General features: G+C 44.9%; 1 protein-coding gene across 1 annotated transcript in view; it reads right to left on the reverse strand.

Moving 5' to 3' along the window:
- The window catches only part of ETFA (electron transfer flavoprotein subunit alpha), a 415153-nt gene that overhangs the window by 219942 nt on the left and 181593 nt on the right, over positions 1-13618 (reverse strand). The gene's annotated exons all lie outside the window — the stretch shown is intronic.

Below are 13618 nucleotides of genomic sequence, written 5' to 3' on the forward strand. Positions count from 1 at the left end.
AGCGCCCAGCTGTCCTGCGCATTTATACTCAAAGGACGTCCTCACTTACTTATCTGCAAACACTGTGGGGGGAAAACGTGGCTCCCGTCGCTGTGATGTCCTGGACAGGAAATAACAAGCATTGGAAATGCAATAGGTCTCGCATTAGGAAAGTTTGAGCTATTGGTATTGTAAAGGACACTTTTTTTATTTATGTGTTGGTTTTGAAAATAGCTAAATTAATAGCTTTGTCATTTACAATGCCAATAGTTTTAACTTTTGCAAATGTTACACCTATAGCATTTGTAATGCAATATGTGTTGTATTTACTTGACTTAGATGTATTGATATTACAAATAACAATGGCTTTTAATTTTTTTAAATAATTAATACTTAAATAAAAGTTATTGTAATTTATAATGGCAATAGCTTAAACTTTTGTAAATACCTTTTGTGAAGATTATGTTCAGTGTATTTTATTGTGACGAAAATCCAAGAACAGAAGTGAAATATTAACATCTTTTTGTGACATTTGTAATAAAGCTTGAAACATTGAGAGAACATATTTGAACCAGTTGTTTTTGAATGGTTGCACAGATTGATGCAGTGGTGGCGCTGAGTGATGTTGTGGTGGCGACGAGTAATGCTGTGGCGTTCAGTGATGCTGTGGTAGCGCATAGTGATGTTGTGGTGCCCCGAGTGATGCTGTGGTGGTGCTGAGTGATGCTGTGGTGATGCGATAGATAGAGTGAGTGCAATAGATAGATAGAGTGAGTGCAATAGATAGATTGAGGGAGGGTGATAGAGTGAGGGCGTTAGATAGATAAAGAGAGTGTGATAGATAGAGAGAGTGTGATAGATAGAGTGAGGGCGTTAGATAGTTAGAGGGAGGGAGGACGATAGATAGTGTGAGGGCGATAGATAGAGTGATGGCGATAGATACAGTGAGTGCAATAGATAGACAGATAGAGTGTGGGCGATAGATAGAGTGTGGGCGATAGATAGAGTGTGGGCGATAGATAGAGTGTGGGCGATAGATAGAGTGTGGGCGATAGATAGAGTGAGGGCGATAGATAGAGTGAGGGCGATAGATAGAGTGAGGGCGATAGATAGAGTGAGGGCGATAGATAGATAGAGTGAAGGCAATAGATAGATAGAGTGAGGGCAATAGATAGATAGAGGGCGATAGATAGAGTGAGGCCGATAGAGTGAGGGCGATAGATAGATAGAATGAGGGCGATAGATGGATAGATAAAGTGAGGGCGATAGATAGAGTGAGGGCGATAGATAGATAGAGGGAGGGCGATAGATAGATAAAGAGTGAGGGCGATAGATAGAGTGAGGGCGATAGATAGAGTGAGGGCGATAGATAGATAGAGTGAGGGCGATAGAGTGAGGGCGATAGATAGAGTGAGGGCGATAGATAGAGTGAGGGCGATAGAGTGAGGGCGATAGATAGATAGAATGAGGGCGATAGATGGATAGGTAGAGTGAGGGCGATAGATAGAGGGAGGGCGATAGATAGAGTGAGGGCGATAGATAGATAGAGTGAGGGCAATAGATAGATAGAGTGAGGGCGATAGATAGATAGAATGAGGGCGATAGATAGATAGAATGAGGGCGATAGATGGATAGGTAGAGTGAGGGCGATAGATGGATAGGTAGAGTGAGGGCGATAGATAGAGTGAGGGCGATAGATAGAGGGAGGGCGATAGATAAAGAGTGAGGGCGATAGATAGATAGAGTGAGGGCAATAGATAGATAGAGTGAGGGCGATAGAGTGAGGTCGATAGATAGATAGAATGAGGGCGATAGATAGATAGAATGAGGGCGATAGATGGATAGGTAGAGTGAGGGCGATAGATAGAGGGAGGGCGATAGATAAAGAGTGAGGGCGATAGATAGATAGAGTGAGGGCAATAGATAGATAGAGTGAGGGCGATACATAGATAGAGTGAGGGCGATACATAGATAGAGAGGGCGATACATAGATAGAGAGGACGATACATAGATAGAGTGAGGGCGATACATAGATAGAGTGAGGGCGATAGATGGATAGATAGAGTGAGGGCGATAGGTAGATAGAGTGAGGGCGATAGATAAAGATTGTGGGCGATAGATAGAGTGTGGACGATAGATAAAGTGAGGGCAATAGATAGATAGAGTGAGGGCGATAGATAGAGTGAGGGCGATAGATAGAGTGAGGGCGATAGATAGAGTGAGGGCGATAGAGTGAGGGCGATAGATAGAGTGAGGGCAATAGATAGAGTGAGGGCGATAGATAGATAGAGTGAGGGCGATAGATAGAGTGAGGGCGATAGATAGATAGATAGAGTGAGAGCGATAGATAGATAAAGAGTGAGGGCGAAAGATAGGTAGATAGAGTGACGGCGATAGATAGATGTGTTGTTTATGTAATCTGTAAGCCCTTTGTATAAAAAAGCTACATGTGGTTGTGCTATTTTGGTGCAATAATTTGCAGGCACCTTTTGCACTGTGTGCTAATTGAGTATTTTTGTTTGCAGTTTGAGGCTCAGTGACCGCAATAGGTGCGAACTCCATGCACAGTGCTGACTTCAGCATATACTGTAAAGGTGAATAGTATGCCTTTTGTACAGACTTGACATGCAACAATTCGCACAAAAGTGCTAGCTAAGGCCTTTGCTAATACTGCTAGATGTGTTTTTTGCGCAATGTGTAAGCCCTTTGTAAAAAAAAGCAACATATGGTTGTGCTATTTCTATGCAACATGTTGCAGGTAACTTTTGTGCAAGGTGCTAATTGAGCATTTTGTTTTGCAGTTAATGCTCACTCGAGGTGGTCTGTAGGCATTGCTTATTAGCAGGTAGGTAATGTATGACGCATTGGAGATGCTGCTTTTGATGTATGTACAACAAGTAGCAGTGTGGCATTCCTCTGCAAACGCCCCGCACAGATCCTAACAAGACTGTAAAGGACTGAGTTTAGGTGTAGTTAGTCAATGGAGGGGTGGTGCTAGGTTAGACTACCTTAGGTGTAGTTAGTCAATGGAGGGGTGGTGCTAGGTTAGACTACCTTTGCTATGCTAGCGTAGGAAGTTAGTAATAGGTATGGCCCTATTGGATGGGTTGCTTGTGTGCGGTTCAGATTTCTAGATGGCAAAAACCGAGTATTTGCTGTCTGTGAGGACATGGTTTGTTGGGAGTAGAATACAGTTTACAAAGGAATATGACGGTGAGAGGGGGGGGAGGAGACTAAGACAGTTGTTGGGTTGCTGCAGATCTAAAGGAATGGAGGAGCGCTGGCTTAGTGATTGGCAAATGAAAGAGTATGCTGTTAAAAAGTGAGAACTTACAGCAGTGGCACTAACACTATGAAAGTTTAAGCTCCAACCCTGTACTCCTAGTGCTGTAACTAAAGTCCACCCCTCCCTATGTTATGTGCTTGTACAGGCACCCGTTTAAAGTTTATACTGCAGCACAATGAAATTGTGCTGGGCAACGCTTTACAAGTTTGTTCTTTCCCTAAAAAATAAGGTGGTTTCTAACATGGCTATTAACTGTTTGTTATTGTTTCGGGTAAGAGTATTTTTTGCTTGCGTCTAGCATGTATAAGTTTTAATAGGAGCATTATACTTTTGTGACTGGCTGGGGATTGGCTCTGTTTTGAACCTGGCTGTGTGCTGGATCGTTTTTCAGCCTAAGATTGTGCTGATGATTTCTTAAACTATCAGTAACTGGTCGCGCAATAGGTGTGCTTTAGATTAAGTCTTAGTATTGTTCTTGTATAATGCATAACTCCCAAAAGAACAGAACAACAGCAAAAGCTATTGTATATAATGACATATATATGAAATGTAAATAAAACTAAACAGTACGCTATAAAGAAAAGTAGCCGTATTACAACAGCATACTGTTAAAATACGGTCAAATTTCTTATCTGCTTGTTACTGAAGCGCACATGGCGCTAGTCACATAGCCACCGATTCTATTATTAACAGTTCTTGTACTACAAAGCATAAGGCTTAAATGTTTAACAACAAACACGAAGCTCATAAACGTAGCGCCAGGCGCCATTTAGAAACATGCACATATCCCCCATGGAGGTCAACTAACAACTCACAGCAGATTCTAAAAAGCAATATATAACTTGCTTTTTAGCACCTAATCCGGCGTAATTAAACTAACCACGTGCCAGGCGCCAGCTGTACACGTAGAGATTCTCCCATGGAGATAAAGTAACCCTTCACAGTAGATGCTAAAAAGCAGAAAAATAACAGGCTTTTACCAGCTAATTAAATACAACTACGCAAATAGTAGGCAACATTTTGCTGGTTTGTTTTTGCCTAAAATAAAAGTGGTTTATAGCATTACTCTTAGATGTGGGGTTTTGCTAAAAGGTTTAAAGTATGCTTCACTTGTAAAGTGTAACTACGGCCTCCATACACCACAATGGCTGCGAACTCTGTGCAGGATGCTGGCTGAGCACGTAATATAAAAGTGAGCGGTGCGCCCTCTGCACAGACTTAACATGTAACAATTTGCACAAAAGTGCTCACTGAGCCCTCCCTTAAAAGTGCTAAATGTGTTGTTTATGCAATGTGTAAGCCCTTTGTGTAAAAAAAATACATGTGGTTGTGCTATTTTTGTGGAACATGTTGCAGGCAGCTTTTGTGCTGTGTGCTAATTGAGCACTTTTGTTTGAAGTTTGAGGCTCAGTGTTCCTGCCTTTAGCTTTTTATTTGACTGTGATAAAAAAGATCAGAAGCAGTAAGCTCTACAAACAGAAGATTGAGGTGGTTTGTAGGCATTGGTTATTAGCAGGTAAACTATTAATGACATTAAAAATATGCCGCTTTTGAAGCACGTGCAACAACCATTAACGTGGCATTGCTCTGCGGACGCCTCGCACAGATCCTGCATGACTGAACAACGGGGTTTAGGTGCAGTTGGGCGATGGAGGGGTAGTGTTACCTGAGAGTGCCTAGTACCAATATTACGCCACAGTTTGCCCGAGGCGTCGGCAGACACTGTAGGTAATAATAATAAAATAGCCTGCTTTCGGGTGTTCAGAAAGGGGGGGGGGGATTTTGCAATCGGGTATAGCAAAGAGATGGCGGGGATGGAAAGGGCTTGACTGCAACTATGCCAATAGTATGCTACACGTTAAACGCGCTGCTGGCAGACGCTGAAGGTAACGAAAATAGGGTGCATTCAGGTGTTTAGGGGGGGTTGTGTAAATAGAGCATAGCAAAGCGGAGGCAGGGAAGGAAAAGATGGATATGTAGAAGAATCCTAGGACTACTGCAAGACAATCACTGGCAAAGCTAAACCGTCTCGGCTGCCAAATGCCGAACTATTGTCTTTTGCAATGCTCTACCCTCAAAACACTTGAGTACAAACGTATGCGCGCACCAGACTGGCAAGCCTGGAATGGGTCTTATATTAAAGGAAACCCTTCATGAAGGCCAGTACTATGCATGTATTATCTGCGACGTACATTGCAGGTTTGTCCATTGAAAACAAAGTAGCATCTCGGAAAGCAGTTTTTTTTTAAAACACATGCAGTGCCTGAGCGTGTCAAGAAATTGGCACTTTTCACCATGACACAAAGACTCGTAAACTCGGTTAGTGAAAAAAAAGCGGCCGCGAAATGAAATCTAAAGCGGGCGCAAAATGAAATTAAAAGTGGCAGCAAAATGAAATCAAAAACGGCCGCGGAATGAAATTAAAAGCGGCAGCAAAATGAAAAACAAGTGAGGAAGGTGGGTGTCGGAGAATGAATGAGTAACAAGTCTGGGGAGTGTGAGTGAGACTGAACAAATGACAGTGAGTTTATCTGTGATTGAGAATGAGTAAGAATTCGTGTGAGTGAGAAAGTATGAGTGAGTCAGAATATGAATGAGCAAGAGTGCAAACGAGTGAGAATTAGTGAATGTGAGAGAGTGCGCGAGATTGATTGGACAGAGCGAAACAAGGAGAAACACGAGAGACGGCCAGCGGCCGTCAAAGTGAAAGTACGGCCGGCTGAGGGCATTGCTGTGGGGAGGGGGGATGAGAAATGCGACACGGCGGGCAGGGGAGGGGGCGGAGCGGGGAGAGCGGCATGAGGGTGTGAAGCAGCAGGGGAGGAGTGCTACTGGCGATGGACTGGCGATTTGATGATGTGCACGCGCATTTTAGGTCAATGCGCTTGCGCATTGACCTAAAAGCCACGGGCACAGCATCAAATCGCCAGTCAATCGCCAGTCTAGGTAAAGCTTATTTAAGCCCCTATAGAGCTTGCCAGCTATGCGCATGCGCACAGCAGGCGAGCCCTAAAAAGCTGGCCACATACTACTGACGTCTGGGTAGTGGGTAGCATGAAGGAAACAGTGCTGGGCAGAAGGTAAATCCAGGACGTTCACTCCCAAGCCCAAGAAACGCTAGGAAATCCTGCGGCCGTGTTTCAATATTTTAGAAAATATATCCCATAATGAAGTGCATGAAGCTGCCAGACCTGCAAAACTGCAGATGATTTGGACAGATCTGTCGTGGTGTCCGGGACATCACAGCCACTCTGCTCTCAAGGTGTGTATGAGACAGTACGGGCCTGTGGAGAAGTGGGAAGACATGTAAGGAACATGGATGCTGCACACCATCTCTCCCTGCAGGAAAGTGGAGATCTATCTTCTCATCCGTAGTGCAGGTTGGCACAGGACAACCGTTGCTAATGTGAAATGCTCCACTGCATAGTGAAAGAAGAGGCCATGGGAAATGTATTCCTGAACATGCTGAATGGGACCAAGAGCCGAGAAAGAGCAAGACACCAACCCCTCAGACTTGAAACCCAGGATCCGCTGGAAGAGACAGGCAGCGCAGAGCTGGATCGCCTTCAACCAGACACAAAATGGCTGCGACACGTAGGCTTGCTGCCCATCAACGCGTGCCATTGTTGGCAGACACAACAACAAAAAATACTAACTGTTGGCATGGCTCCAAGCTAAAGGAATGGAGCAGAACAATGAGGATCAGGTTAAACATGGCACTAATATACTTTAGTGGAACAACTGTGACCACACTGATAGAGGAGAGGCAGGAACTGGGGGAAAAAGAACTCCCAAATGAAGCATGTTTAATACATCATCAGCATCATAAAACTTTATTTCGGTCATAAAACCATAAAAGTGCAAGTGCAATAAATTGGAGAATCTCCGTCCCATTTCCCTTCTCCCCTACATGGCGAAGGTGGCGGAAAAAATAGCCAACATACAACTTATGCAGTTCGTGGAGATGGCTTCGCTACTCCACGACTCGCAATTTGGCTTCCGTCCTCGTCACTCGACGGAGTCTGCTCTCCTCGTGGCGGTGGAGGCACTCAGACAGGGAGTTGACGAGGGCCAGACGATGGCACTGATCCTCTTAGACTTAAGCGCAGCATTCGACACTGTAGCACATTCCACCTTGCTACAGTGTCTGAATGGAGGTGGGGTGACAGGAGCTGCGCTTGGGTGGATTAAGTCCTTCCTCTCTGAGAGATGCTTCCAGGTCAGACTGGGTGAGTGTTACTCTAGGGAGATTGAGCTGGGCCAGGGCGTCCCTCAGGGTTCGTCCCTGAGCCCAACCCTATTCAACATTTATGTCTCCCCCCTAGCGGCCATTGTGGAGGGCTATGGCCTCCGCTTGGTGTCCTACGCCGATGACACGCAATTGGTCATCTCCCTTTCGCGCGCGCCCGGTCTTGCGGCAGACATTTTCAGGAACTGCATGAATGATCTCGCTGCCTGGATGTCTGCCAACTGTTTAAAGTTGAACGGGAGCAAGACCGAGGTGCTCGTGGTGGGGGGTGTACCGTCGGCGTGGTCGTCGGCGTGGTGGCCACCTTGTTTGGGGGAAGCTCCCGCACCCTGCCGTGAGGCTAGGAACTTGGGCGTGTGGCTCGATAGGGACCTCACCTTTGGCCCACATGTCGGTCGGGTGGCGGGGGTATGTTTCAGTGTTCTGAGAACCCTTAGGAAAGTTTTAGATCTGCTTCCTATTTTAGCGCGTCAGACGCTGGTGCATGCCCTGGTCACCTCCCGACTTGATTACGGGAATCTACTTTATCTGGGGGCCATCGGCAGGGTCATTGGTCGTCTGCAGGTTCTCCAAAACGCGGCAGCACGGCTGGTCCTCAGACTCCCTAGGAGAGCATCTGCCAAGCCTGCCCTGCGAGCGCTCCATTGGCTCCCTATTGAGAGGAGAGTGCAGTTTAAGGCCCTTGCCACCTGCCACCGTATTCTGAATGGCAAGGCACCTCTCCCGCTTCAAAGCCTAATAGCTTACTATGAGCCTACACGCAGCCTTCGGTCCTCACAGACCGGGCTGCTAAAAGTACCTAGAATTTCTAAAGCTCGCATGGGAGGCAGATCCTTCAGATACCTTGCCCCCAAATGTTGGAATAATCTGCCGCTGGAACTTCGGCTTGAATCTTCCGAAACCCAGTTTAGGAAAAAACTTAAAACTTATCTGTTTCAGTAGGTAGCTTGGTTGGGAGGAGGGGGGACAGTTACTCCACTTGCCATAGCGCGGGGACACGCCAGTGGCGTAACCAGGCGCTTAATAAATCTCCAATAATAATAATAATACAACTCATACTAACAGATTACAAAATAACTGGAAATATAGATTAGTAGCCTAGTAAAAATATCCGTCGAACCATAATCTAAATTCCATTAGATAAATAGAATAAACACTTAGTGCACAATACAGGACCAAAATAGCAAAAACCTTGGTCTATTCCAAAGTGAACAACATGGCGCGCACTACAACCAAGGCCCTTTAGACATTATCAGTAAAATATAAGTAAACTGTTAGATTAAAACATGTACAAACTGCTAAAACATGTGAAACAAAATGAAAGTATCTCACTCTTCAGCAATTTACTAGTAATTGCCCACATATGACCCAAAAACTTTGCTACTGAGCAAGCAATCGCCGGACTAGGGCCTGACCTGAGGATCCGAAGAGCTTCGCCATAAATGCTGCCTATACTAAATTGCTTGCAGATTGGTTTGAGCCATTTTGCTCTTGGGCGGGAGTACACTGGACAAGATAAAAATAAATGAGCAATCGACTCTGCTGCAGAGGCGCAGCTGGGGACAATCTGGGAAATAGTGGAAGGCTGATGCCAGGAACCTGTGAAAGTGTTCAAGGGAAGGGAACCAAATCTGAATTGTATATAAAGTTTCATGTCTTGAGGAGATTTGATAATATCTAAATATTGTTCATATGAACAGAACAGTTTAAAAACATGAAAGGTCACAACTTTTAACCCCCACTCCCCCAAAGTGGGGGCAACTGCTGGGACATTAGAGAGAAACTGGACAACGGCATTCACAAAAAGGGAATGCCAGTACACAGCCCTGACATACTCCCCTATTGAGATTTATTAAATCAGTCAGCTGGCCTTGGCGACCCCAGCAAACCCCGGAAAAGTTTGCCTCATGGAGGCGAATAACAAGCGATAAAATCTCCAGGGGAAGACCCATGTCTTTTAAGAATTGCCATAGCTTGTTTCTTGGGACAAGATCAAAAGTGGTGTTTAGGTCAATAAAGGCTCCATAAAGGCTTCCCCGACCGATGTCCACGGTCTTCCAGGTGAAAAGAAAAAAACGGTTGATGGTGCTCATTTTTTGTCTAAATCCAGCTTGTAAAGGAATCAAGATATTATGTGTGCTAATCAAGTCCTGTATCTTTCCAAGGAGTGCACGGGTGAACACCTTTTGGAAACATTCTATAAGACTAATAGTCCTGTAATTGGAAGGTGGAGATCTATCACCTTTCTTATATACAGGGACCACCTCTGCACTCTTTCAAGAATTAGGTGTTCGGGCCCCCTCTACTTTCGCTTTGGCTAAGGACAGAATGTAACTTGTCCAGTTCTCTCTATCATATAAAAATACATCGCAAGGAATACCAACGGGTCCAGGGGGTTTTGCCTTGGCAATTGAGTCGATCTGGACCAGAATTCGCTTTCAGAAAATAAATCCTTAGATGTAACAGACAGAATCTAGGGGAGTTACTTGAACTGGCATACAGGGCCCTGAGTATATAAGAGAAAAGTGGTCATACCATGCTGCAATAGAAATAGTATTATTCGGTGGTAGTGGCCTATTGGCATCCTCCCTGGTTAAAAAAAAGCCAGAACTTTTGCGAGGCTTTGCTTGTGCAGGCCTCCCCAATTAACCACCATCGATTGTCCTCCCACTCCCTCTTAGCTCTCACCTGAGCGGTCTTATAGGACCTCCTCACTTCTCTCACCAGGACCAAGTTCTTAGTTCCAATTACAAGGGATAGTTGACGTTTAAGGCTTCTACACTCCTGTTTAAACCAAGCAAACTGAGATCCTGGCATTGGACCTTGTTTAAGAAGGATTGTAGATTCAATAAAATATACAGCCATTTGCTGAAAAAGGCAAGTATGGCAACCTGGAATCTCTTCCAGCCTTTTCAAATGATTAGTTTAGCTTCGGATCTCTGCTATGTAGGTCAGTAAATTACGCTTAATTAGTTCAAGCTTGCCTTCGTCTACAACCACCTGGGGCGCTTCAGTACTCGATTATTATTTGTTGGACGTAGCTCCCTATAATGTTAGTCCTAATAAAAATGTTTGCACCCAAACTGTCCGAGCTAGTGCGGCCATTAGCAGCCCTTAATCCAAACTCCAAGGAAAAGGATTGAGTTGGAGTGCCACTTGGGACCATTTTCTAATACTTTAGTTAGTGTTTTTGATGAACAGAAGTAGGCTACAGATTAACAAGGACTACAATTACTGGGCTTTACATACAAAGCGCTCTGATATCCTTCGGGATCTTGTTTGCGCTATATAAAACTTTATAAATAAATAAATAGCTGAAGCGTTGAAAGAAGAAATATAACCTTGTACAAGACCTCTTGGGAATCATTAAATCACACTAAGCCAGATCGCAAGAGAAGAGACAAAAGGGAAAATGAGAACAGAATACCGTAACACCTGTTAGCAGTTCCTTTTGGCACAGTGACGCACACTATGCTAATAACTTTATGGCCAGATTTTGAGGATCATTTTGTTTATGCTTCCAAAACTTGGAAGGAGAATTTGTCCATCTACCACAAATACATTGATGTCATCCTCCTAAACCGGAAGGGCCCCAAAGACCTTCTAGGACAACAAATCACAGAATTAACCAACGGAATCCTAGGATTCAGTTCGCAGACACAGCTTTACATATCTGGATGCTCAACATGATTTGACACCAACACGTTTATAAACAAGGGGATAATCTTCACGGACCGGAAACAAAACCTTAATTTTCTGAAGTTTCCACCCATCATCATTCAAATAACATTTACTGTAATGTTTATTGAACAATCAGATAAGTGACTGCAAAAATGATTCCAATGTATTGTAGTTCTTCTTTTTTCATATATTAGTAATTTGTAAGGACTATACTAAATGCCAAGTCGCGGATGGAGGGGGGAGTTGCACATGTTGAAACTGCTTTCTGTGTTCCTTTTGGTTCCCAAGGGGGTTTATGGTATTCATGTCTGGGCTGTGATGTCTTGCTCTGCGTTCAATCTATCACAGTCATGGTGGGAAAAAACAAAGTTGTGGCCTTAGTTATATGAGCCTATGGCTCCCTTTCTGACAAAGTTTCTGACCTGGAACGTACAGGGGATGGCAATGTTGGAAAAACGTGGGGGAGTGCATTCATACCTAAGACGGTATAGAGTTGGTATAGCAGGTTTACAGGAGACACATGTCTGGGGTGATGCGCTTCCTTATTTTCATTGTAGATGGTGGGGTCCGTTATATGCCACTTCGTTCTCAGGATTTGCCCGGGGGTGCTTATTTGCATGGCTCCGGGGACCCCCTTCCAACATGTACACCACGTTCTGGATCCAGAGGATCGTTACGTAGTCCTATAGGGTAGACTTGATGGACACGAAATATGTCTAATTAATGTATATGCTCCCAATACAGACAAGCACACCTTCTTTAGTGACGTAATGACTTCAGCGACTCTTTAACTGGCGGGGAATTAATGCTCTTCAGCGATGTCAATTGTGTGCGAGACGGTATAGGGAGCCTCCCCGGATGGGTACTCAACCCGGTATGACTGGAGCCCTAGTGGATGTTATGAGGGAACTGGGGTTAATGGATGCACGGAGGGTCTGACACCCAAACATTAAGACATTCTCCTGTTATACCCCTGCGACTAATACGTTTAGTAGGTTGGACCAATTTTTCCTGTCGTCCGCCTTGATGCCCAAAGTCAGGAGATAGCATATCTACCGAGATACATTTCGGACCACTCCCCTATGCTGTTAGTTTTAAGTACCTACAGACCCAGAGCGACTATCCCCACTTGGCGATTAGTGGCCGAGGCACTTACCAATCCGCCATTTGCTGGGAAGCTGAAGGAGGAGATAGTGAATTATTTGGTGACAAATTGGGTCTCTGCATCTTCAAGGTGGGTGGAATGGGAGGCTATGAAGGTGGTTATCAGAGATTTCTGCCTCAGTAGGATATATGGGGTTCGACAGCAACTTGAGAGGGACATTAAGATTCTTGAACGGAACTTAGCTCAGGTAGAAGAGACACTGCCCATGAACCAAGACCGACTAAATGAATGGAGGGGGCTACGGGAGAAGCTGTTGGCAGCGGTCTCACCTCGAGAAATGTAATTACACAGCATATTGACAGCGACTTCATTTGGAGGGTGATCGATCCGGGGCGCTGCTTGCTAAACTGATTAAAAATGTGGGGCCTGTATCCCCCATTGTGCAGATGAGATCGGCCGATGGAAGCTTGGTGTACAGTCAGCAGAAGATTTTAGATACCCTAGCTGAGCATATGGCGGGGGTATACGCGGGGCCCCCTTTAGCCGGACTTGGAATACACAGTGGAAGTCCTTACCTGGTTAGACAATGAGGTTAGTAAATCATTGGATGCACCCATTTTAAGGGAAGAAATATTAGAAGGTATAAAGTCTTTGAAATCCGCGAAGAGCCCGGGCAGTGACGGCCTACCGGACGAGTTTTATAAGAGGTTTGCACCCCTGATGGTGGATCGCCTGTTGGAGGTATATAATGTGGCGCTGCAGAATCATACGTTCCCGCCTTCTATGAATGAGGCTTTAGTGGTCATGATCCCTAAAGGCGGATAAGATACTCAGCTGCCGGTGTCATATAGGTCATATAGGCCTATCTCTTTGTTAAATATTGATGTAAAAGTTCTTAGTGACCCTACGAGGAGAGATGGAGACCTTTGGGATCAAACTAGGGGAGACTAATCATGTGGTGTCTATGTATGCCAATGACACCTTGATATATCTCCGAAACCCCAGGGAGGCACTACAGGTGCTCCTGAATGTCCTTGATAAGTTTGGACAAATATCACACTTGCAGATCAATGCAGGGAAGTCAAAATGAGTCCAACTGGGAGGGTTGGCCTTCCTTCCGGAGTGAGAACTACCAAGGGTGGGGCTCCCATGGGTAAGAACGGCGCCTAAATATCTAGGAGTTAGATTGGTGGAAACAGACTAACAATATTTAGCATTCAACATCGGACTGGTAATTGAAGGACTACGAAGCTCAGTGCGTTTTAGGCGAGATTTGTCTCTGCCCCTTATGGTAAGAATAGCTCTCTCAAAAATGGTT

This window comes from Lissotriton vulgaris, chromosome 2_2 (assembly GCF_964263255.1).
Source record: "Lissotriton vulgaris chromosome 2_2, aLisVul1.2, whole genome shotgun sequence".
Lineage (NCBI taxonomy): Eukaryota > Metazoa > Chordata > Amphibia > Caudata > Salamandridae > Lissotriton > Lissotriton vulgaris.